The 24,230-nt window shown below is 46.5% G+C and overlaps 1 protein-coding gene across 10 annotated transcripts in view; it reads right to left on the bottom strand.

The window, feature by feature from the left end:
* Positions 1–24,230, bottom strand: part of SLC22A23 (solute carrier family 22 member 23) — a 185,301-nt gene that overhangs the window by 89,933 nt on the left and 71,138 nt on the right. The gene's annotated exons all lie outside the window — the stretch shown is intronic.

The following is a 24,230-nucleotide window of genomic DNA, read 5'->3' as shown; positions in this document are numbered from 1 at the left end:
TGGGGAGGAACTGAGAAGGGATTTGCTATCGGGAGGCTAGAGGGGTGGTGGGAGCCTTTGCCATTTCAAACGGAAGCCCTGGCTGCCCTTGGGCACGGCGTCCTGGGTGGTGTCTGCTTGCTACTACCCATCGCCCTGAGCTGCTGCCCATTGCATTTCCATGTCAGCATCAAATCAGGTGTGTTCCACCCATGTCTAATCGTGTCTCAGTCATTCAGCATGAAGAGAGAACAGGGAGTTCAAAATACATAACTGCAAAAATGAAAGCTCCTTTACTAATTTAGTGCAACACAGAGACAGTCCAGAACAACACAGGCTACATCCAGAATCATATTCAGTAAAGATGATGAGGTAGCACCATCATTTCAACTAAGAAAAAGATGGGCACTGAGAAGGAAAGCAAGGAACACACCAGCGGAGACTCATTTCATTCTAGGACAGTATGAGAATGAGCATCTCCCGGGAATTCACCGCCATCTCTCTGGGAATTCAGGGCCCTCAGGCAGATGACAGATGCTGCTAAGCTATGCTAGCTGGTGTTGCCATATTTATTCTTCATCACTGAGCAGTTCTTCTTAGGTCACACATGTAACTATCCATCTGAGTGCAAGTTTAAAACAAAAGAGGACATACAGATGGCCAATAGAGTGAGACTCCGTCTCAAGAAAAAAACAAACAAACAAAAAAACTGGCAAAGGACTTCAATGGACATTTCTCCAAGCAGACATACAGATGGCCAATAAGCATATGGAAAGATGCTCAGCATCACTGTCACTGGGGAAACATACATCACAGCGATAATGAGGTGCCCTTCACATCCATCAGGATGGTGGCTGTTGCCAGACAGAAACAGAAAATAACAAGTGCTGACAAGAATGTAGGGAAACTGGAACCCTGGTGCAACACTGGTGGGAATGTACAATGATGCCACCAGCTGGAAAAAAACAGCACCGCTGTTCTTCAGAGAATTAAACAGCATTACCATCTGACCCAGCATGGCCACTTTTGGGTATATATTTCCCAAAAGCAAAAGCAGGGACGTGAAAAGATATTTGCACATCTATATTCACAGCAGCATATTCACAACAGCTAAAAGGTGGGAACAACCCAAGGGTCCATCAACAGATAAATGGGTGAGAAAATATGATCCAGCCAGATGATGGAATATGACTCAGCCTTCAAAAAGGAGGCCATATCCGACACATGCTACAGAATAAAGAAACATGTTGTTTTTCTTCTAATTTTCACTGTTTTGTCCTTAGAGATCCTTGTTCTGAAGGAATCCTGAAGATATTATGCTAAGTGAAGTAAGCCAGTCACAAAAGGACAAACATTGCATGATTCCACTTAAATAGGTTCTTAGGTAGTCAAATTCACAGGAATAGAAAGTAGAATGGTGGCTGCTTGGGACTAGGGGGATGAGAAGGGGGAGTGAGTGTTTATTGGGGACAGAGTTTCAGTTTGGGAAGACGAAAAGAACTCTAGATATAAATGGTGGAAATGGTGGCATAAAAATGTGAATTACTTAATGGCACTGAACGGTACATTAAAAATAGTTAAAATGGTAAATTTTATGCCATGTTTATTTTACCATGATAAAACAAACAGTCCCTCCAAATAAAACAACAACAAAAAAGGCAAGTTTGTAGTATTGTCTTTTGAGAGCTCTGGCCTCACCCATGCCCCGCCCACCCATCCACCGGAGGATCCTTAAACTCTGGAGGATCAGATAAGCTCAATCACCAGGAGGTGGGGTGAGTCACAGAGCTCACAGCATTACCATCCTTGGGGGCATTTCTTCCATGTGCCTTAAAATCAAGAACTGCATTTTCATGGTCGGGTTGCAGGCAACGGCTCAACCATGGAGGGAGGTCGCTTCAGGGTCTTTGCATACATCCTCCGAGTCAACCTCAACAGTCTTCTTAGTCCACACATTTCTGTATCACTTATTGCTATGTTGACTGCTCATCTAAGCCCCCGATACTGTCCCAGTTTATTTAGGAAACGAAGAGGCCCACCAGCTGGCCTGAGCCCCTAAAGGGTCCTCAGTGATGTCAACACAACAGATGTGCAGGCACCCCCAGGCAGACGGGCCCCTCTGATGGAGACCTGCATTCGGCCAGGCAGGCCAACAGGTGGCATGGTCATCCAGGGCGGGAACAGGATTGGACAAAGGCTTCCCTCAGGCAAGGATGCTGGGGTGGGGAACGGGTGTAGCAGGAACAGAAGGTCAGAGCAGGGACTGGAGTGATTTGAGGTGCCAGTGGGCATCAGCAGCTGTGGGAAGCTAGAGGCAGCAGGGACGTCCAGGCCACAGAAAGTGTCCCACATTTTATAATCCTGTTGTTCGTATATTTTCTATTTCTAACCCCCGTTTTATGCCTGACTCCAAGTTAAATCACTCAGGGACTTAAGACCCCAGCCAGCTGTGACTTAGATCAGGGTTTCCCCACAAAGGAGGCTTGTAGCAGTGTTGCACAGAACACACCGCCTCGACTGTCTTTCTACCAAAGAAAAGAGAGAGAGAGAGAGAGAGGGAAAGGTGCTTCAATAGGAGGGACATGGGGACCCCCAAGCCCTGCCCTTTAAAGACACTTAAAGACTCCTACATCGCTCTTTTTTAAAGGAATTGGGTCCCTTCCATCTGTGACCATGACAATTCACCCCAGAGCCTGTTCTCCTCTCTCAAGAGCTGTCCTAGCTCAGGCTATGGCTGCCTCAAGCAGCATCGTGTAGCCAGGTTAGGAGCAGGATGTCACAGAGAAGGGGTCCAAAGTTCAGCTGCTGGGAGAGGCCACACAGGCTGGGGTCCCAGGAGAATGATGACCCACCTGCCATCAATTCTATCTCTAAAACTCTGGGGTTTGGGTCTCCAGATTTAGCTTCTGTCCCCAATTTCACAGAGAACATTAGTCTCTCTGCATTAGCAAACCTCACTCTCATTTGAATTCAGACTTGAAAGCCCAGTCTCAACATAGCAAGCCCCATGGGATCCAAGAAAAACGGCTCCATGGGTCTGTTACTCAGTTGTCTTTTTGCTGAATCACATTGTTGGGGCAAGAAGAAACATGAGGCCATCTCAACAGATCGCAAAGGCATCCAGGCCCAGAACACCTATAAAGCAGGAAACACGTTCCAGTTCTCACGCCAGGACCTAGGGAGATAAAGACACAGTCCCTACCCCGAGGGATTTACAATCATACATGGAAAATACTCCAAATCCAACACCACACTGCTGCTTGCTGATGCTCATGCACGCCTCACACACAGGCTGTAGAAACACAGAGGAAATCTATCAGATCCTTCTACACACCTTCCCCTCAGATGCATGTGCTTGTCAGCAAATTACAGGCCCTGTGAGGTCCTCTAGGGAGAAATACATTTTTTTTTTTTTAAAGTAAACTTTAAAAAAACTTGCATTCGTTTTTATCAGGGATTGAAACAACCACTAAGGATACTGTTTCCTGATCCAAGCAGCTGTTAACCAGGCAAAGGCCATGACCTTTCTTAGAGCTCTCCATGGCCCTGGGCTCCATGGGATTGAAATTAATGAGCACAGCAAAGCCCCCATCCCATCTCTTTAGCAAGGCAATAGAGGAATGGAACCCTGGGGCCAGGTAGAGCCCCCAAGACGCCATCTACAAATCTGGCCTCTCCATCTCTCTAGTACACAGAGCGAAGAGGGGAGAATTGGAGCCCAGCTCTCCCCATGGAGAAAGTCTGCAGGTCCCAGAAGCAGGCAGACTTCCAGGACCCAGGAGAGGAAGCATGAATGAAATACGGACATTAAGGACCATCGAATAAAGATTTCGAGGGCAAGGGGAATGGGGTGGCGGGGACAGGGGAATGTCCTGTGCCAGCTCCTGCCATGGCCGCCTCTTTGTTTCCATGTGTGCATGAATGAAATATTAAATAGGCTCTGCCAATTAACAGCCTTTCAACTTCATACTGCTCAGAGCCCGAGGAAGAGAGTTTTGATCTGCATTCCCACTGCTCAGCACTCGGCAGGCACAGCGTCCCGTCCTGTGTGGGCATCCTGCTAACCCTACTTCCTCGGACGCTGGCTGCCCTGGCTGGGTCTATGCCCACCACAGTCAGCCCAGGCAGCCTGGCCCCTGTGTCTACAGCAGGTGATGCCCCTGACTGAGAACATCGACCCAGGGCCTTTCATTGCATCCTGGGACATCCCGCAGCCCGCTGCCTGCAACTTCCGATGAGCTTCAGAAACGGGCTCTCCACTTGGCTGAGAAGTGAGGCATGGCACGCTCAGGCAAGGGCATGTTTTTTGTGACTTATGTTTTTGTCATTTTAAATTAACACAAAATACCAAGCAGATGGGTCTCCCCCACATCAGAGTCAGTTCTCTCTTCCTGCAGCCCTAGCTGGCCTGTCCTCACCAAGGGCAGCAGCATGGGTGAGCTCAGGCAGCACTGCCTGTGTGTCACAGCAGGAGTGGACGGTCAGCAATTGCCTGTAGGGCTCTGCTCCAGGGGCCAGGCTACCACCAGAACAGGACCTAAGACAAGGCCCAGCCCTCCTCTTCGGAGGACTGTGACACCCCAGGACACAGGCTGAGGAGAGGCTCTGAGGGAGAAGGGGAGGGTATGGAAAGGAACGGGCAGGAATATGGCTCACATGCTTAGTCACCACTTGTGGCCTGCTGCTCAACTTGATGTGACAGGCTGCTGCCCGTGGCCAACCCTGGGCTCAGCGTGGGCACCCACAGTCACACCCAAACTAGGACGTGGCACCTTCAGCACTGAGGCGCCTGCTTGTGATTCGCCAGAGGACAATGACACCCCAGAAAGGAAAAAGCACAGCATTCCAGCTTGGTCCTTCCTGGCTTTAACCAATGCCAGGTTCCAGAGAGACAAAGGGGTGTTTTTCTGGGGAGCTGCTGGGTGCCTCCTTGGCCTCTGCTCAGCCATCGACTAGATGGTCACACCAGTGCCCCTGTCCCCATCTTGGTATTCTCTGGGGCACTAGCTCTACATTCCAAAGGGACAGAGGACATGGAGCAGAGCCAGGGACTGGCTGATCCTCACAGGCATGAGTTGCCTCTGGGCACAGCAAAGGCATGAAGGACATTCTGGTATGGTTGGTGGCCCCAAACAGTACTGACTTTATCTGGCCTGGCCCATGGGCCCACAAAGGGAAGCTCTGGCATGGTCTGACAATTGTGCATCTTACCCAGCAGAGCTTTTGCCTTCGCTCTCTCCTGAGGCACTTTCATGAGCCTCTCTGGGATGGGTCACAGGTAACAGAAAGCTCATTATCCAGTCTGCATCCAAATATGCAATGTTGTATTGCTTGGAAATGAACATCAAGGGTCCCGATGGTGCCACCAGATACCGAGCAGGGTTTCATACCTTCAAAAACCTCTCTATTCATATGAGTGCATTTGATTTTCACAGCAACTAGGTAAGCTGGAAGAGGCATCATTCCCATGTTATACTTCCAGGAACCAACATCAGCTCTCTATTGTAAATTACCCCGTTACAGAGCTAAGAGAGTCTCAACTTTAAGACATGAATCCAGGTTTTCTGACTCTAGGACAAAGATTTTTTATATTTATTTCCTCCCTTAAAAAAATTCATTCCCTTCTTTAAAAAAATGTGAGGTCACATCCAGTGCAGGCTTCCTGGTCACACCATGTGATGATGTCACACCTGGCCTAGGGGCCCTGCTCATACCATGTGATGAGGTCACAGAGGAGGCACCTAAATTCAACACAGAGGTAAAGGAGGGCATCAGGAAGTGATCCTACTGCTGTGTTTCCAGGGTCAGTGAGAGGTCTCATGCATGCAGAGTGCAGCTGGAGGGAGCAGTTCACTCCCCGCCGAGGCAGCCACACGGGAGCAAGAGGCACCTGGCAGGGGGAGCGTGGCATGGAGAGTGGCAGGAGACGAGCTGGTGTTGTCCACCATCTGGGACGTGTGGGCTCAGACTTGGAATCTGGCCTGGGGACAGTCAGAGCTGCTGAGAGGACATGAAGCTGAAGAGTGATGCAATGGGTCTGGGTTTGGAAAGCTCACTCTGGTGGTGGGGGTGGACAGGGGGTAGGGGGACGGCAAACAGATGCCAAGGTCCCTGGAATGATCTGAGCCCCAGGGAGCCAAGGGGACATTAAAGGGCCAAGAGAATGAGGCACAGGTGTCTGCAATATAGTTTATTAACTAATAAACCGCTCTATGGCTGGGCATGGTGGCTCACACCTGTAATCCCAGCACTTTGGGAGGCTGAAGTGGGCAGATCACCTCAAGTGGAGAGTTCAAGATCAGCCTGGCCAACATGGTGAAACTCTATCTCTGCTAAAAATACAAAAATTAGCCAGGCATGGTGGCACGTGCCTATAATTTCAGCTACTAGGGAGAAGAAGATTCTTCTGAGGCAGAAGAATCGCTTGAACCCAGGAGACGGAGGTTGCAGTGAGCCAAGATTGCACCACTGCACTGACCTCTGTTCTTTGTTTAATTTGGGAAGACACAGGAAGAGACTGTAGTGAAGCTGTTTTGACACAGAACAGAATTTCCTAAAATACTGGCTTGTAGATCCAGTCCAGTCAGGCACTCCGGTGTTGCTGAGCCTGACTATGTAAGTGGTACTGTTTAGGCACTGGGGATGCAGCAGTGGGCAGACCTGATGCCCTCACATAGCACATTCTCTATTTAATAATGTTTCTGGCCAAGAGCTAACACTGAAGATCACAAATTAGACCTGTAACTCTGGAAATGATCCTCCTGGATTTTCCAGGATAATCTGCTAAAAAATATTATTTTCTGTTGTTACAATAGACAAGGGTTGAACTATGTGTTTTTTCCCCTAAGAATATTAAAACATTAAAAAAAACAGTCATCATGTCTTTAATGCAAGCATCCTTAACCTTAAGTGTACTGGAAACATCGGTAGCAGAAGGAAAAACAAAACCAGAAAACTTCATCTTCTAGCCAACATACTTCATTAACCAAAGACATGTTAGTTTCTGTTATTCACTTAATTTATCTCTGGCTCCTTTAACTTCTCACAGCAATGGTGCATGCATTGGAGTGTGCATGGCGTCACCCAACAGCAGAAAACACGGTGGAAGGGCATCAGAAAGAGGAGGGTGTGAGGTATGATGCCCTACGTTAGGACCGTGTAGCTTGGTCCACCTTGTGAGCCATGGCATTCTCCTCTGTTAAATGGTGTTAATTATTTAGCTTGCAGTGTTGTGGGAAGATGGGTTAATACATGATCAGTCCCTCACACAGTTCCTGACTCAACAAATTGCTTCTTACTTTATTATTACCATCAGTAGTACACGCGAACTACCTTTTCCTGAGTTATTGCTATTCAAGCTATCTCGTGGAAAATACTTCTATACGATCTATGTAATTGCTGAAGTTCATATAACTTGACAGACCACTTTCATCCACTAAGTATCAGTCTGAAATAGCCTCAGAGAGTGACTAAAGCACAGAGCTTAATAATTTACCTCCTGACCACAACCCCAGCAGAAGCCAGCATGAACCTTGGACAGGCAGGATCCTAGCAATGGGGGGTAGGACCTAGTTCAAGCAAGTGGCCTCTGTCGCCTATCCCATCCTCCACTCAAAATGAAAACTTAGTTGATATTTGTCAGTGTTACTCAACTCCCCGGCAGAAATCATTTTCTTCTAGAAGGAAGGGCAGTGGGGATTAACGCCAGGTCTTAGGCAGTAAGCAGATGAACAAGAACTCACTTATGTGCAAACATGGCAATCAATCATCGCAGGCACCCCACCAACTCCTGATGCCTTCTGTCTCCACCAAACATCTGCTCGCAGACCTTTAGAGGGAAGTGCATGTGTATTTTGAGGGAAATGCTCTTGTCCCTGGAGCTTTCTGCTTCTCTGAGGTTATAACTGCATTAGTGGCAAGAGCTTCAGTCTCACGGCCTTTAGAAGGTCAAAGCACATTTCTCAAGCAATCCAGAAATCAAATTTTTGAGGCAGGATAAAGGGTCAGCCTGGTTCAGTTAGCTGGGTATTCAAAACCTATTCTTTGGCCATCACTGAAAACATCTCTTCGTTTTTGCTTGTGCTTTACTGTGTAATGGGAAATGTCTATTTCAATATGCCATCATCTTGGGTGTTAGCAAGCTGGATGTGATCGTGCCTACAGGGTTGTTCTCCCATTGTCCCTGCCCTAGGAACAGCCTTCTGCAGTACCTGTATCTCACTCCTTGATGCCCCCCAAAATCAGTGCAGGCATATGGCAGCCTGGCCAGGACTGAGATGCATCTGGATCTCAGAGTGCATAGAAAGGGCCAAGCAGATTCTCTGTGACTTTACAATCTGGGGAGGAAAACACTCATTCTCCCATTGCACAGAGGAGGAACCTGAGGGACATAGGTTAGGTTTCCCAAAGTCACACAGCTCATAGTGGCAGCAGAAGGGCTTAGAGTGAATTCTAGGTGAGGTTTTCCAGTGGCTTCTATGTAGAAGAACTTGTATTTGTTAGCACTTAAAGACTAGTCACATGAAATAAAAAAGGAACCAGCCTCCATCAGTGCACCCAGTGACCCTCACTGGGACTCATCAGTAACAATGGTTCCCTCTGCTTAGTTCAGGGAAAAACTCTGACACTGGATTCTGCGCTTTTCTTGCTGGGTCAAGTCTCATTTTCCTGAACATCGAGTCCTCTCTCCTGTCTCAGCCTCATCAAGAAATGTCCATCTCTGCATCTTCACCAGTGGACCAAGAGGCCTAGCACCCATCACTGGACTTGTGCAAGGTCAAGGTGACTGAAGGCAGAGAGCAAAGGTGGGTGGCCTTGGGCTGGGAAGTCACAACCACTGAACTTCCCACCCTTATGGACTAGCGGTGTTTCCTGGAAACAGAAGGTGTATTTGAATCCTTGGCCCTATATGACAAAGGGCTTGATGGCATCTCCATCTTGGGGATATGCTCTCCTTTCTAGCCCCTCACACCCTGCTCTTCCACACGGTCCTGGTGCTGGCGAGGATGGAGGCCAGGCTTCCCTGTGAGGCCCTTGCATCCCATGCTCAACCCGACCTGCTCCTTGGCCATGTAATTTTCACCTGGGATCCATGAATGTGTTCAGGGATATCAGAGGCCTCTGTAACTTCATGTGAAACCTCTACGCACATGTACATTTATGTATAAGAGATATGTGCTTTTGCAGGGGATGGACTCGTAGCTGCCATCAAATTCTGGAAGGGGGTCTCTGACCCAAAAATATTCATAAGATTCAGAAGTACTGCCTTAAAAGGAGCTTTCGCTTCTGTCAAACTGGCCACATTTCAACATAAAGTGGGTCAGAGTGAGGAAAAGCTGAAAAAGCTAAGGATAGGCAATTTAATTTGTAAGATTTCAGGGAAATTAAAACCAATCCTCCAATGCAATAAGTTATGCAAAAAAAAAAAAAAAAATCCAATAGAATGGGGAATCATGAACTGTGAGAGGGATGTTGGGGGGCAAGAACGGCATGAGTGGGGGAAGACAGCAGGGATTGACAGAGACACCAAGCAGGAGGGAAAGTCCTATCAGGCCAGGCAGCAGCATCCGCTTTCCAAGATGTGAGAAAACTTCCACTGGGAAGCAGGGTTCGTTATGCAGCCTGTTTAGGCTGCACACCGGTTCCTATTTTTACTTAAACATATAAAAATGACTATATGGCAAGGAAGAACCTGCTGACACACCAGAATTGCTCAGAGTGATGAGCTAATTAAAATTCGATGGTTTTTCCCAGCGACGGCTCTATTTTTAACCTAATTCTGACTGTCACTACAGTGTGAGGTTTACCTTTTTTTTTTTAATGAAAATACTTTTTCCCTTCTTAATATTCTCATGAATAATTTAGCCTAGCTTATAATTCCTCCAGTCTTCTTCAAGCATTTTATCTGAAGATGTGGTAACCGTCCTAGGCAGACGGGAACTGGTAAAAACCATGTGAATTCTTGCCCGCCCTCCCCCCCACAGCTAAACCTAAAGGGTAAAAAAAAAAAAAAAAAAAAAAAAAATGATGGCACAAAAAGGATTATAGCCTTAGCATTCTAAAAGTCGCCATCACCTCCTTATAATTTTTCTCCAACCTTTGTTCAAGGTGGTATCCACATCCACATGTTTTCTAAAAGTCCATGGATAACTGATTAGAAGTAATAGAATAGATGGTGGTTCAGGCCTGTAATCCCAGCACTTTGGGAGGCCAAGGCAGGTGGATTACCTGAGATCAGGAGTTCGAAACGAGCCTGGCCAACAAGTGAAACCCCATCTCTACAAAAATTAGGTGGTCGTGGTGGCACATGCCTGTAATTCTAGCTACTCAGGAGGCTGAGGCAGGAGAATCGCTTGAACCTGGCAGGCGGAGGTTGCAGTGAGCCAAGATCATGCCACTGCACTCAAGCCTGGATGACAGAGTGAGACTCCATCTCAAAAAAAAAAAAGGTAATGGAATAAACATATGTTTAGGTTCTCACTTATAGCGACCCTGGACTAGTCCACACAAGCGTTTTAACCCAAAAACTGTTGACATACTTCATGCTTAGAATGTATGCACACGCATATGTAAACATGGCTTGTTTTAGAAATGGCTTTCAATGAATCTTAAGCATGATTATTTTTTCTTGTGAAAATTTCCCTTACATATAGGTATGTCTCCACATTCAAGAGAAAGGCTAATAAGCAAAAATTCACTATGCTGTAACCATAATTAATATTTGTTGAGAATCACACTTCTCTTTTTGGAGGAAGAGGCAACTGTAAGAAAATAGATCCAATTTTATCAGGATGGTTATTAGAAAATCAGCTACAATAGGCTTTGCTGAATTTGACTTTATGGAGTATACATTTCCATTAAACAAATTCCTGGTTGGGAATCTTTCTCCCCTAAATTTACTTTTTTCCTGGGATTTTCTTTTAAAAAACAAAAAGTGGGGCCAGGCACTTTGGGAGGCCGAGGTGGGTGGGTCATGAGGTCAGGAGTTCAAGACCAGCCTGGCCAAAATGGTAAAACCCTGTCTCTACTAAAAATACAAAAATTAGCTGGGCATGGTGGCGGGTGCCTGAAATCCCAGCTACTTGGGAGGCTGAGGCAGGAGAATCACTTGAAACCAGAAGGTGGAGGTTGTAGTGAGCTGAGACGGTAGCACTGTACTCCAGCCTGGGCAACAGAGCAAGCGAGACTCCATCTCAAAAAATAAAAAGGCAAAAAGCCTTTTAAGAATTATGTTTCTATGGGAAATGACTGAAAGGGAAATTATTTAACACCACCACTAAAATGCCTGAAGCAAGCTTTGGAGAGCCTCGGCTGTGGGTCTCCGAGGAACTTCAAGGCTCATGGGGCAGCGGGGGTGCACATGCCTTCCCAGGGCAGGTGGCTCGAGCCTGGTCCTCACTTTCTACAAAGCTTTCTCTGCACAGGTGTGGAAAGCAAGGCATACTCCCACTGGAGACAAAGCCTCCAGGTGTGCCGCAATGGCCATCTTTGCTGCTCTTAGGCTGCTGCAGCCACAGATACACAAACTGAGATGGCATCCAGGTGGCCTGCAGGGTAGCTTGTGCCTAGCCCCTTCAGCGTGCAGTGGTGGGACCTCCTGGCTCCCCTCAGTGCTTCTCATCTGACTTGGGCCTGTGCGCCCTAGGCCAGCTCAAACTCCAAGTTGAGCAAGGCCTCACGATGACCTTGAGTGCGCCTACCCCTGCTTCCCTTGTAAACATTTAATGCAGAGAAAACGTCGATTGTGGTTTGGCTTCAATAACTTGATTGATCTCTTAAAACCAATAGGACTTTCAAAGCCAGGACATCACTACTCACTTCTCTTCAGACCTGCTAAGGGTATCTGAGAGCTGAACCCCACTGTCACCTGCGTTGGTCCTGTCATGGCATAGGAGGCCTTCTAACGGCTGATAAGCAGAGATTATTAAGCGTTCAATTTCCTGAAAACATCTCCTACCTGAGATTTATTTACCATTCAGCTGCTCCCGGCAATGTGGCCTTGTTCTTCAAAATCACTTTATTTTACTTAATCTCCAAGACAGATCGCAACATAAATATGAGCTTACTTGGAAGGAGCCTTGGAGAGCCTCTGTACCTTGCTCTCCACTCCTTGAGCGGAAGAGCATTTATTTTGATGTTTATCTGATGCCATGGTAACTTCCATGACTTGAAATTTACTTTTCAGATTTAGAAGTGATGACAGAAAGTCATTTTAGCAAATAATTATTAAGTACCTATCAAGTGTGGAAGAGAAGATGAATAGGACGTTGCTTTCCTCAAATGGGCACACGTCAGAGTGCCAACGGCTAGACTAAAAATCTGCAAACTCTTCCAGAAAAAAAGCCAAATGGCAACTATTTCAGGTGTTGCAGGTCACATGGTGTCTGCTGCTACAGAGCAATAGCCACCATAGACTATATAAGTGAAGGATTTCCAGGGCTGTGTTCCAATAAAACTTTATTTGTGGACACTGAAATGGAAATTTCCTAAATTTTTGTGTGTCACAAAATATTGAACTTTTTATTTTTTCTCAACTGTTTGAAAATGTAAAAACCATTCAGAGCTTGCAGGCAGCCATGAAAACAGGCAGGTGGCCAACTTTGGCCAATGGGTGGGGACTTAGACTCCTGAATGGACCCTCAGTCTGCCCCTTACCAGCTCTATGCAGGGAGGGGAGTTGCCTGAACTTCCTGAACCTGTTTTTTCATCTGCAAAATAGAGATGAAAATCTTTGTCTCGTGAGTTCTAAGAATTAGATACTGAAACACAGAAAACACTGATGAATGTTAGCGGATCTCCTTCCTTGATGATGATGACATTGATACAACAATAACTAACCCTCCTGAACACTTATTTCCCACCAGGCACTGTGTTAAGTGCTACATGCTTTTTACAGTATTTTATCTAACCTAAGATGCCATTGATTTTAAGATGCACCATTACTGAATGTGCCACCTAGAAAGAAAAAGCTACCAGTTAACCTCTGACACAGCATCGATTGTAAGATCCCGATTCACAAATGCCCAAGAGTATGTGTATTTTGGAGGATGCATTTTAGAATCAATACAATATGGTATCTTCTTTAATCCCACAGCCATCCCAGGAGGTAGGTACTCTCATCATTCCTAATTTAGAGCTGAGGAAGGTGAGGAACACTTTCTAGCCCATGCTTAAACAGCTAGGAAGCGTCCATGCTGAGACCGTGAACCTGGGCAACCTAGTCCAGGATCTGAGCTCTGCCTCAAGGGCACAGACTCCTGCGAGAAGGCTGGACCACTTGGGACTCTGAATATGCAAGGGAAGGGAGAGAAAGTCTGAAACAGGGTGAATACTACCAGGCCAGTAAATCTCATCCCTCTGGTGTTTCAAAATAGGGTATGAATGCAGTAACAGATAACGGGGATTTGAAAATGTGGAATCAAAGTGGCAAAATGCATGAAGGTCTAAGCCTGCGGTTTCCTTCTGATGGCTGTGCTGGGAAGGGAGGATGCGAGTAGATGCTGACAGCATGTAATGTGGACAGAGCAGGGCACGAGGAGGAGCCCTGGGAGATCTTTCTTACACTTGAGCTTTCCTGTCCTGTGTGGAAGGAACACATGTGGGCTGTGGAGTTCAGGGGCCAGAGACTAGCCAGCAGCTCTGTCATATACTGGCGGCGTGGTCTGAGAAAACTGTGGCTGTCCCGCCCCCCACCCGCGTGTCTCCCATCCTCATGCACAGGGCCATCAGCATGGACTCCAGCCTCCCAGCTCAGCCGTGAGCAGCAGGTGAGACCATGTGCATCCCAGAGAGCCGGAGCACAGCCTGGACATTCAGTGTGAGCCTCAGGGCACGCAAGTCATAGGGCAGTCTAGACTAACATTCTCTTCCAAATTCTGACTTGTTTTTATTTCGCAATGTCCATCTCAAATTTCTCTTTCTGTTCATTATATTTCATCATGAAACATGCATGAAATACTTAAAATATGCTAAGTGAGAGTCAGGATTCTTCCTGTAAAACTCCAGTTAGCCAAAAGCTTGCCCAGTCCGTACCTTCAGCCTACGTTACCATGTAGGAAAGAATTAGCTCAGCAGTCCTGAGGCTGCTCTCCTCAGGAAGGCCTGCTTGCAAGGCTGGCTCTTGGCTGGCATCTGGGAAGCTGGATTCCAGAAGGGTTCCTACCATCCCCTAACTGATCTTTCCTATGATGTCTCACAAGCAATGTGGATTGTGCCAAGCACCTGCTTTCCTTCTGGGAGTCTGGGATTTTGGCATGCACCAGGCAGCCTGTGCCTGTGTGACCAGTCCTGCAAAACCCCCTGGGCACTAAGTCTCTAGCAAGACTCCTGGATAGACAGCCCTGGACATGTGTTGTCACAGTCCCATGAGGGGGAAGTCAGCACATCCTGTGTGACTCCACCAGGAGAGGACTCTTAGAAGCTTGTGTCTGGTTTCCTCTAGACTTTACCCCATCTGCTTTTTCCCTTTGCTGACTTTGCTCTGTGTCCTTTTGCTGTAATAAATCATAGCCATGCATACAACCATAGGCCAAGTGCTGTGAGTCCCAGTTATGCAGCCAACCTGGGAGTGGTCTTGGGGACCTCTGATGCAGCCCTGCTCAGCCAATTCATTTTAAAATACTGTTCTTCTGCAGTAGTGCTTTGTGTGGCATAGGAAGGCCTGGGGGAGAGGGGGAGGGCTCCGACTATACCCATCCTAAATCAAAAGAAGAAGAAGAAGCTGGGAAGAAAAAGAGGAGAAAGAAGAGAAGACAAAGAAGAAGAAGAAAGAAGGAAAAAGAAGAGGAGGAGGAAGCAGCAGCAGCAGGTCATCTATCCTTCCACTCAGTGTTGACCAGGCACCCATTACACACTCAGGGCACACTGTGATCGCTGCCCTTCAGAAACTTAAGAGTCAAGTAAAGGAGGCAGCAATGGAGATGATGACGATGGCAGTAACAGTGAACACTGGACACTTACCTAGTGGCTACTACATGCCAGACACTGTCCTAAGCACTTTGACATTAACTCCAGTAATCCTCATGGCAACCTTGGAAGGCAGGTATTTTTGTTGCCTCCATCTTTACAGATGAGGAAGCTGAGCACAAAAAGGTTAAGTATCTGCCCAAGGTCACAAGGCTAGTTATCAGCAACACATCCTCTGATTTCCAAATCTCAGTTCTTAACCATTACATCATGCTGCCTCTCTCTGGACACAGAGAGAGGTCTCCGCTAGTATAAACACAGGCCCAACTTTACCTGCATCTTTTTCTTTTTTAAACAGCATTTATGACATCCTCCCCAGCACCAGAATGATTTGTGTGCAAGTCTGAATGCCCATGCTGAGCTATTAGCTGTGCGTCCAGGCTCAAGCCTGGTGCATCTTTGAGCCCCCTCCCTGGCACCATGCACATGGAGAGCAGTCAGAGACCAGCGGGGTGGATGAGAATAACCACTAGGGACTGGGAGGCCTGTGATGACAGGCAGCAGGAAACACATGGATGCTGAGGTGGATCCCGAAGGTAAATCCTGGAGAGTCAGAAGGGAAAACAAGCAATCTAATGACGGTAGCGGCATGAGCGAAGGGCTGTAGCCAGCAATGACCGTGGTAAGTTGAGGAGCCGAAGGAAGGTTGGCTGGAATAAAAGGCATGCTTTGGAGAAACTGGGCGGAATGAAACTATGATGACCTGTAAGTAAAAGGCTAAAAGGTCTGAAAGTAATTGGCAGCCAGTGAGAAAGAAAGTGACCATAATGAAAGTGAGGATATGGGAAGATGAATCTGGGGGGCAGAAGAGAGGGATGGCTTAGCTGGGTCAAAGCCCTGAAGCAGAGCGAGGAGCTGACAAGTTGCTGCAGGAATCTCAGCACAATGTCCCCCAGCACAGCCAGCCCTGGGGGCAGACCAAACCCGAAACTGGAGGCGGTTTCAGAGCTAGATCTGTCCACGTAAGACCTCAGAGAACCATCGCTGACATTCTTTCCTACTTTATCCCTTTAGGATTCTAATAGATTTAGGTTAGAATTTGGGTGGTGGCTGTGGTTTTTAAGAACCATTTCTAAAGAGGAAACTGATGGACACTGGTAGCTAATTAACAGTGGCAGGGGTCTTTGAAAAGTAAATGCAGAAAACTGAGTGAATAATGGTGCTGGTGATGGAAGTAAGGATGTCTTGAAAGAAAATCCAAACACATTCTTTATTTCACACAAAATTATGCATAAAGGAAAACAATAATCTCAATAGCTATAAGAAGTAAGACTTTCAATGACAATAAGCTACAGGAAGAAAAAAAATTAGTAGAAAAAATTACCAACAAGCCTACGAAAAAAATGAACCAGCTGATAGTTGGTTTATCCACCTCTGTTCATCGTTTAACATTTTCAGTACTCCCAGATTCAAAACAAACCACCTCCTGTCAAAATATTACTTAGAAACTGCTGTGGAGTCTGATGAATTCTCATGATTATATCTAACAACATTCTCTGTTTTGAAATGGAATATCAGCTACTGACCCTCAGGAAGCTAATAGCTTTTCAATGTATTCAGCACAGTTATGCGCCCAACTAGACCATTTGCTGACTACGACTGCAGTGGTGCACTATGGTGAGCTTTATTGCCAGAATCAATGTGGGCTGGTGGGTTTGAGCCGAGGCCATTTCCGTGGTCAGGGACACAAGTTCTGGGGAGAAACTGCTCAACCTATTTTCAGCAGACATAATTTACTGCTTTGTGTACAGTTTCTCTCTCCAAGGAGGGAATTTAAAGCCTCCAACGTGTATACATATGTTGAATATACAAGATGAGTATTAAATATGACAGGATAAGCACTTTTGCAATTGGCCCCCTTCCAGTTATTCATCTTGACTTGGACACATGTTCTTGGTCACTACTGGCAAAGACCAATTTCTGGTTTAATGGGGGCATAAAGAAGAGATTCAGATACAAATGTCTATCTATCAACTGTCTCTATTCTTATTAAAATATTCCCCTCAGAGGAAAACACATGCCTATTCTGCTTATTTGAAGTTGCTTTTTAAGTAGTTGGTAAATTAGGAATTTTAATAGTAGAAATAAATTCACTTGGTACCGTGTGTATTTCAATTCTATTTCTAGAAGGCATTAGAAAGCCTCTTCCATATTTCATTTTTGAATATTTTATGGCCATATACATTTCTTTGGAAAAACACATTGCCTTTGAGGCAATAAAGATCCTGCAGATTTTATTAAACAATCGTGCCAGTAAGAGCACATCAGTAAATACTAATGCTGGCTTCAGAATAAAAGGTTTATTGTGCAGTCATTGCAGAGCGCTATCCATTAGCACGAAACCGGGCTGAAGACTGGACATTCAGCCGCCGCCTCCTCCTCCTTCATTTCACTGTCTGATTTGAGCAACGCATCTGCCCATTGCTGTGCCTCAGCCACAGGAGGCCAACTCTACCTCACAGAGCAAAGCAAACCTTACCACTGTCCCCCTCCAAAGTCGACCTTTCTGAGCTGGGCTACGTCCCGTGCTCCCCCATCACCTCGCACCTCCCCCCTGCCTGCCCCCACCAATATCCTGTAGTGCCCATTGCAGTAGCTCTGCGCCTCTTCCACCCCAGAATGTGCCTTCTGGTACTTTGGCCCAACTACCTCCCTCTCGAGTCATCCCTTCCATAGGGAGACTCTCCTGTCTTTCAAAGTTCATGCTGTTCTTTCCCTTCTTCTAAATTTCAAAGAATTTCAGCCACCCTGCATCAATCTTATATCATTCACTTATTTTGCAAATATTTTAAGTGCCTATTAAATATCATTCAGTGTATTTAGGCATTTAGCTCACTGTATTAGGTTATTTGGACAAAAATGGATGAGACAGACATTTATCTTACAGGCTAGCTGGAGTGAGAGGCATCCTGTAAGAAAGGCAAAGGTGAAGTAGGTCCTGCAGGGGTCTGGGGAGTGAGGCTGGCCTCCTGGCTGTGGGCGGGGGGAGACGGGAAGAAGGTCTGTCAAGAAAAAGGGCCTTCTGATTTGGTCCCTGAGACACAGATAGAATGCGGCTATGCAGATGGTAGATGGAGGAAGAAGGGCATTTCAGATGGAGGGAAGGGTCCACATGAAGGTGTTGGGGGAAGGGCTGGGTGGACAGCTCCATCTCCGATCTAGTAGCAATATTGTCCTCCTTCCAACCAGATGAGTCATCTAGAGCAGAAGTTGGCAAACTATAGCCTGTGGGACAAATTTGGCCCCCTGCCTGTTTTTGTAAATAAAGCTTTATTGTAACACCCATTTGTTTACATATCATCTATGGCTGCTTCATGCTACGGTGGCAGGATTAAGTAGTTGTGACAAAAAACATATGGTCTGCAAAGCCTAAAATATTTGCCATCTGGGACATTACAGAAGAAGTTTGCTGAGCCCTAGTTTAGTATTATAGCCAGGGAAGGTGTAAGGAGGAAAGAGCTCTTGCCAAAGATGGGCACCGCTGCTGATTCCTGATGGAATAATGGAACTGAGCGGGTCAACAGTGGGAGCACTGGGTGGAAAGCAGTGGGATGAACGCTGAGAGAGCGGACCAACTGCCGGATTCCGCCAGGTCTCTGGATCACTCTGGCTGGGGGGCCACCCTGCTGTACTGAACGGTGCAATGGCTGTGTACAACGTGTGTGCTCTCTCCAGTCTGTGGGCAGTGTGAAGGCAGAAAGCACCGTTATGGCTTTCATGCCATTCCCCTCGTGTGCAGCTGCACAGGGCCTCATGAGTAATCCGTGCTCCCCCAAGTCTCTCACTGAATGCGTCTAGGCTGCAGATCAGTGACTCAGGCTGTGCTATAGAAAGACCATGAGCAGTCGAGAACAGCACTGGGCCAGGCAGAGGCTGTAGGCAGGGAAATGAGTGAGGAGACTATTGACAACATCCCAAGATGGAATGACACTAGCGCAGCGGCCCTGGCAGGGAAGTACTTACACCTCACACAGGGAGTTTCAGCTCCCCCAGAGAACAGCCACTCCCGAGGGGATCGTGCCCCTTCCACAGCCCAAGCCGCCACAAGAACAGGGCATGTGAGGCATCAGTAGTGCTGCAGGCCTGAGGATGCTGCCGTTTCACAGCTCCCGGGAGCAGTTCCTCCAGGGAACAGGACACCCAGGAGTCCCGAGGTGTCTGCCGGGCAGGGCAACGGTTGTTATGGAATCTGTTTACCTGGAAACCATCCTGACAGCACATACCTAAGAGTACCTCGGACACTCATGACTGATTCCGACATGCCCACGACTCCTCTTTTAACATTTAATATCACCGACAGCTCCGAACACTTTGTACTTTTTGCTCAACTGACCTGGGAGCCTTTGGTCCTTTTCTCTCCTAGCTGGGCCTACGTTTGTCAGGTGGGTGCACTGAGAGGCCAGAAGTCAGCATGGCCAGAAGTCCATCAGGCATGGGTGGTGAGAACCAGGACGGTTCTCCCAGGAATAGAAGGCCGAAAGCACACGCAGACCTCGGCCCGTGCGTCAGCACTAACCCCTCAAAGACTTGAGGGGTATTTTCAAAACTTTTTACAAAGTGACCATTGCTGCTGTTGTGACTGAGGCAACAGGTGCCCTTGAAAAGCCATCACTTCCTTTCCTGTTTTGTGTGGTTCCTATCTGTCTGCTGTGATTGGCTTTCGAGTACTTGAAGGCCATTAGACTGCTACGCAGGAGGTCTGAGTTCTTACTCTGGCTCAGATCTGTCCATCTGTCCAGCCTTAGGCACGTCTCTGAACCTCTCTCTGTGTCAGATTTTTAAATTATTATTATTTTGTTAATTTCATTTCTTTTTTTCTTTGGAAACAGAGTGTCGCTCTTGTCACCCAGGCTGGAGTGCAGTGGCGCGATCTCGGCTCACTGCAACTTCTGCCTCGTGGGTTCAAGCAATTTTCTTGCCTTGGCCTTCTTTGTAGCAGGGATTATAGGCACCCGCCACCACACCTGGCTAATTTTAGTATTTTTAGTAGAGATGGGGTTTTACCATGCTGGCCAAGCTGGTCTTGAACTCCTAACCTCAGATGATCCACCTGCCTCGGCCTCCCAAAGTACTGGGATTACAGGCGTGAGCCACCGCGCCCTGCCTCAGTGTCAGATTTTAACACGAAGGCAGAGCGGAACTGTGCATGGCCTGGGCTCTAAGCTGTAGGTCAGGCAAGAGCCATCTTTATGGGAGAGTTTCTGGGCCTCCTTGCAGCCTACCCGCTTTTGTCCCTTTTCCTCCACAGTGTAACTCTGGTGCCCTTAATGAGCTCTCTGAAGAGCCTCTCCCATGCCTGACCTGCCTCTGAGACAAGTTCTAGTCTCTGATGTTGAGTCTAGACCACAGCAGCAACTTAAAACATCCTTCTCCTCCACCAATGGGACGTCACCTTCCCCCAACAAATATGCTCTTTCCTCTTGGCAAAAGTAGTTTTCAAACCTGCTGGATTAGAAGTTCTTTGAGGGAATGGTCTACCTCTTTAATGATTATCTATGAACTTGAAAAACCACCTAACGCTCCCTGAGAAAGTTCAGAGTGTGCTTCTCCTTGTCCAGAATAAGATGTATATCTCCTGCTATGGAATGCTGTCACAGAACTATCGAACACCATGCAGCAAATTCAAGGCTTTATACTTGCAGGGCTTAGACAGCGCATTTTGGAAGGGTGAGCGGGCGGGCAGAGGGAAGGATAGACAGCATTTTCCACATGGTTTCCAAGGGCTTAGCTTAAGTGAAAGAGAAAGGCAAACAGACCTTTTGGGGACTGAAATGCTGCCATTTTTTCCTTTCCCCCAATACTAAAATTCTCCCACTAAGTTCACCTTGCTTCGAATCACCTTGAACACAAGCTGAAAACCTAAACCTTTGCAGCACGTGCTTAAGCAGAAACTTAGGCAATTCAGACAGAAGCTGTGCAGCTGGGGCGGGCTCAGAGGACCTGATGACGACTCAACAAGCTGCCCTCATTCCCAGCAGAGGCTTCAAAGGGTTCCTGCGGTTTTGTTCATTAGGGATGATAAATACTGTGCACACATTTCCCCAGCACCAGGGATCTTAGAACAGGATCAGTTTAAATCTTTGGAGAAAAAGGGATACGTGTGTGAGTGTGTGCGTGTGTGTGTGTGTGTGTGTGTGTGTACACGTGTACACATGCCTGTGGGAGAGATTGAGAAAATATAAAAAAATAATGAGGGATGAGGTGGCTAGAAGGTGAAGGGAAGAGAAATCCCAAACAATCTCTGTTAAAGACATCAATAATAGAATATAGATTCTTAGCCAGAGTAATACTTGATATCTGAACAACACTGACTCCATAGGGGTGAGTGGCTGACCCAACTCAACAAGGTGAGAGCAGGCTTTAGAAACATTTAGATAAAAGCTTCAAACCGAAATGAATCAGTTTGGATAAACAGGAAGGAAAGCCTTGACTATAACACCTCCGCTAACCTATCCTGATATAGTTGGGTAAGATACTAGTATAACAGCAAATTATTTCAAATCATAACAACAAGGAATTGGTAAGAAGAATATTCCAGGGAATATCTAATTTGAATGCATCAGCTAATAGTATTTCCATACATTTGAGTAGCCTAACAATGGCCTGACCATTGAATCAAACATTTATTGACATTATCATGAAACTAGCCATTTTGGTAGATTTAAATCAGTATGTACAAAGTCTTATGAAAACTGGACTCTATTTTGGAACTTCTTATTTACTCCCTACAAAACTCTATCCACACAAAATCAACCCTAACATCCTTTCACGCTAGTACTAACTCACATCAAGTTATTTTTTTTAAAATACAAGCTATTAGCAAGGGCAGGGGAAACCTGCAGTGAGTTTGTATATTAGCCACAGCGGTGTTTCACTGAAGTAACAACTTTTTAACATCTCAGAGGCTGAAAATGTCAACAACTTATTTCTTGTTCATACTACATGCCTACTGAGGGCTGGCAGGGTCTCTGCTTGTCATTGTCACGTGGTGATGCAACTGAAGGAGCAGCCAGCCATCATGGTGAATGCTGCTGGCTGGTGTGCAGTAGGCCTATCAAATCTCTCAGAGGTAACTGGATGCTCCAGTCCAGAAGTGACTGGTCACTTCCATTCACAGCTCATTGGTCAGGGCCAGTCGCACGGATCTGCCCAACCTCATGGGCATTCTTAGATGTCTTCAACATCTTAAAACTGCTTCAAAGACGCATCATATGTGAAGGCACTGACACTACTTCCTGGGTGCTTTGTGTCCTTAGGGGAATGGCTGATGGCTCTAAGCCACTTTCTGTGTCTCCTTCATCAGAGCCCAAGAACTATCAAAAGGACTAACTGAAGTCCCTTCCCGTGGCTATCTCTGTCAGGCAAGGAGACACTGCATCTTTCCAGCCTTCTGGGTCCTCTTTGTGGGGAGACGAGGAAGAGAACCCTGCCTTAGCAAGGTCTGTCTGGTCATTAACCACCACACCTGTAGCACAGTGGGACTCAGCCGTCTTCAACTTTATACTCTGATCTTTCTCAGGGACATTTCCCTAGGACACCTTTTGTCTATTCTGCCATAGGTTGGGCAGGATCAACTAATTACAGGACAGCAGAATGAGGCTGAGTAGCCTCAGTGGTGAGGAGTTTCAGGACCAATCCTCAATAAAAATGTAACAACAGCCAAACTTAAAATATCAGTGCTGCCACTGTGATAAACCAGGACATACAGAAGAGTGAGGACTCTCCAGCCAGACACACTGTGCTCCCAATCCTCGCTCTTCCAGTCAAGCAAGCCCAGCCCAGCACCCTGCCTTCTCTCTGCTTCATTTACCATCTGTGTGAGAAGGACAGTAGTGGAATTTATTTCTTACGGGGTTAAGGTGAGAATGGAGTGAGGAGGAAAGAGCTAGAACAATGCCTGGCAGTGCACAGTAAAATCCCTGTTCTTATCAGCATCTTCTTGGCCTCCCTCAGCCACATTCCTTTCAAACTCACTTGCTGCCATCATGAGCAAGTCACATCCCTCACTGATTTTGTGAGATAGACATGTATTCTGCTTAAAGAATGAGACGACTACAAGTGACCCAGGTTCCCATCCGTCTGCCCCAGGCCCATGCTCTTTCCCTGTAATGTTCCACCTTGCTTACCCTGATGTCATGACAAGGGGGTCCGCTTTAACATAAGAAGAATAACCCAGTGAAGGTGGGTCCTCCACTTGTACTTAGAACTCTTCAAGGATGCTGCTCTGCCCTCTCGGTTCAACAAAGATAAGTCAGTATTTTCTCCATGAGAATCTATTCTGTATGATTGACACAGTGACAGGGTTAAGCCTCTAACTCTTAGTCCTCAGTATGCATAGCCAGCCAGGCTCAAGCCTCAGATGCTGGAGATGAGGCAGGGAAGAAAGCATCAGATGAAAGACAGTGTGATGAATACCTAAACTCTGTCCCAGCCTAAAATTCAAATCTTATGGTAGTATTTTTAGTTGTGGCTTTGTAACGCAGTCCACAATGCATAACATGCTTATCCTTAAGATGAACTTAAGCCCTAGCCTGAAAATTGTTACCTTTCTCTCTTGACTTTTGTTTTGCCACATGGCCTTATGAGGTACCACAAGCTCAACTTTATCCTTGCCTGTACTATTAATAGACTGGGAAAGTCCCTCTGGACTCTATGATCAAAGTTTCCCATCTCTGACCTAGTAGCAATATTGCCCTTCCTTCCAACGAGGTGAATCATCTAGAGCAGAGGTTAGCAAACTATAACCTTTAGGACAAACTTGGCCCCCTGCCTGTTTTTGTAAATAAAGCTTTATTGTAACACCCATTTGTTTACAATATCATTTATGGCTGCTTTATATTACAGTGGCAGGATTAAGTAGTTATGGCAAAAAAAAATATGGTCTGCAAAGCCTAAGGTATTTGCCATCTGGGACATTACAGAAGAAGTTTATCGAGCCCTAGTCTAGTATCGTAGCCAGGAAAGGTGTAAGGAGGAAGGAGCTCTTGCCAAAGAAGGGCACTGCTGCTGATTACTGATGGAATGGTCAACTCACTCACTGTTTACAAGTAGACTCTCAGACCAAAGGGTATGCACTTCATTTAACAAACATTTGCTTATGTGCCAGGTCCTAAGACTTAACAATGAGCAGGATAAACTCTACCCTTTCGGAGACTGACATTGTATGTGAGGGTGAAGATGGGGGTGTAAGGGAAAGAGAAGGAATAGAGAGATGTATAAAAGCAATGACAGCCCAAATGACAGCAGCATATTCAGACAGCTGAGAAACAAATGAATTATAAAGCTAT

Source organism: Cebus imitator, unplaced genomic scaffold (genome assembly GCF_001604975.1).
Source record: "Cebus imitator isolate Cc_AM_T3 unplaced genomic scaffold, Cebus_imitator-1.0 Scaffold231, whole genome shotgun sequence".
Taxonomy (NCBI): Eukaryota; Metazoa; Chordata; class Mammalia; order Primates; family Cebidae; genus Cebus; species Cebus imitator.
Note: the sequence above shows the minus strand (reverse complement) of the source record. Positions and strands in the feature narration are given on the sequence as shown.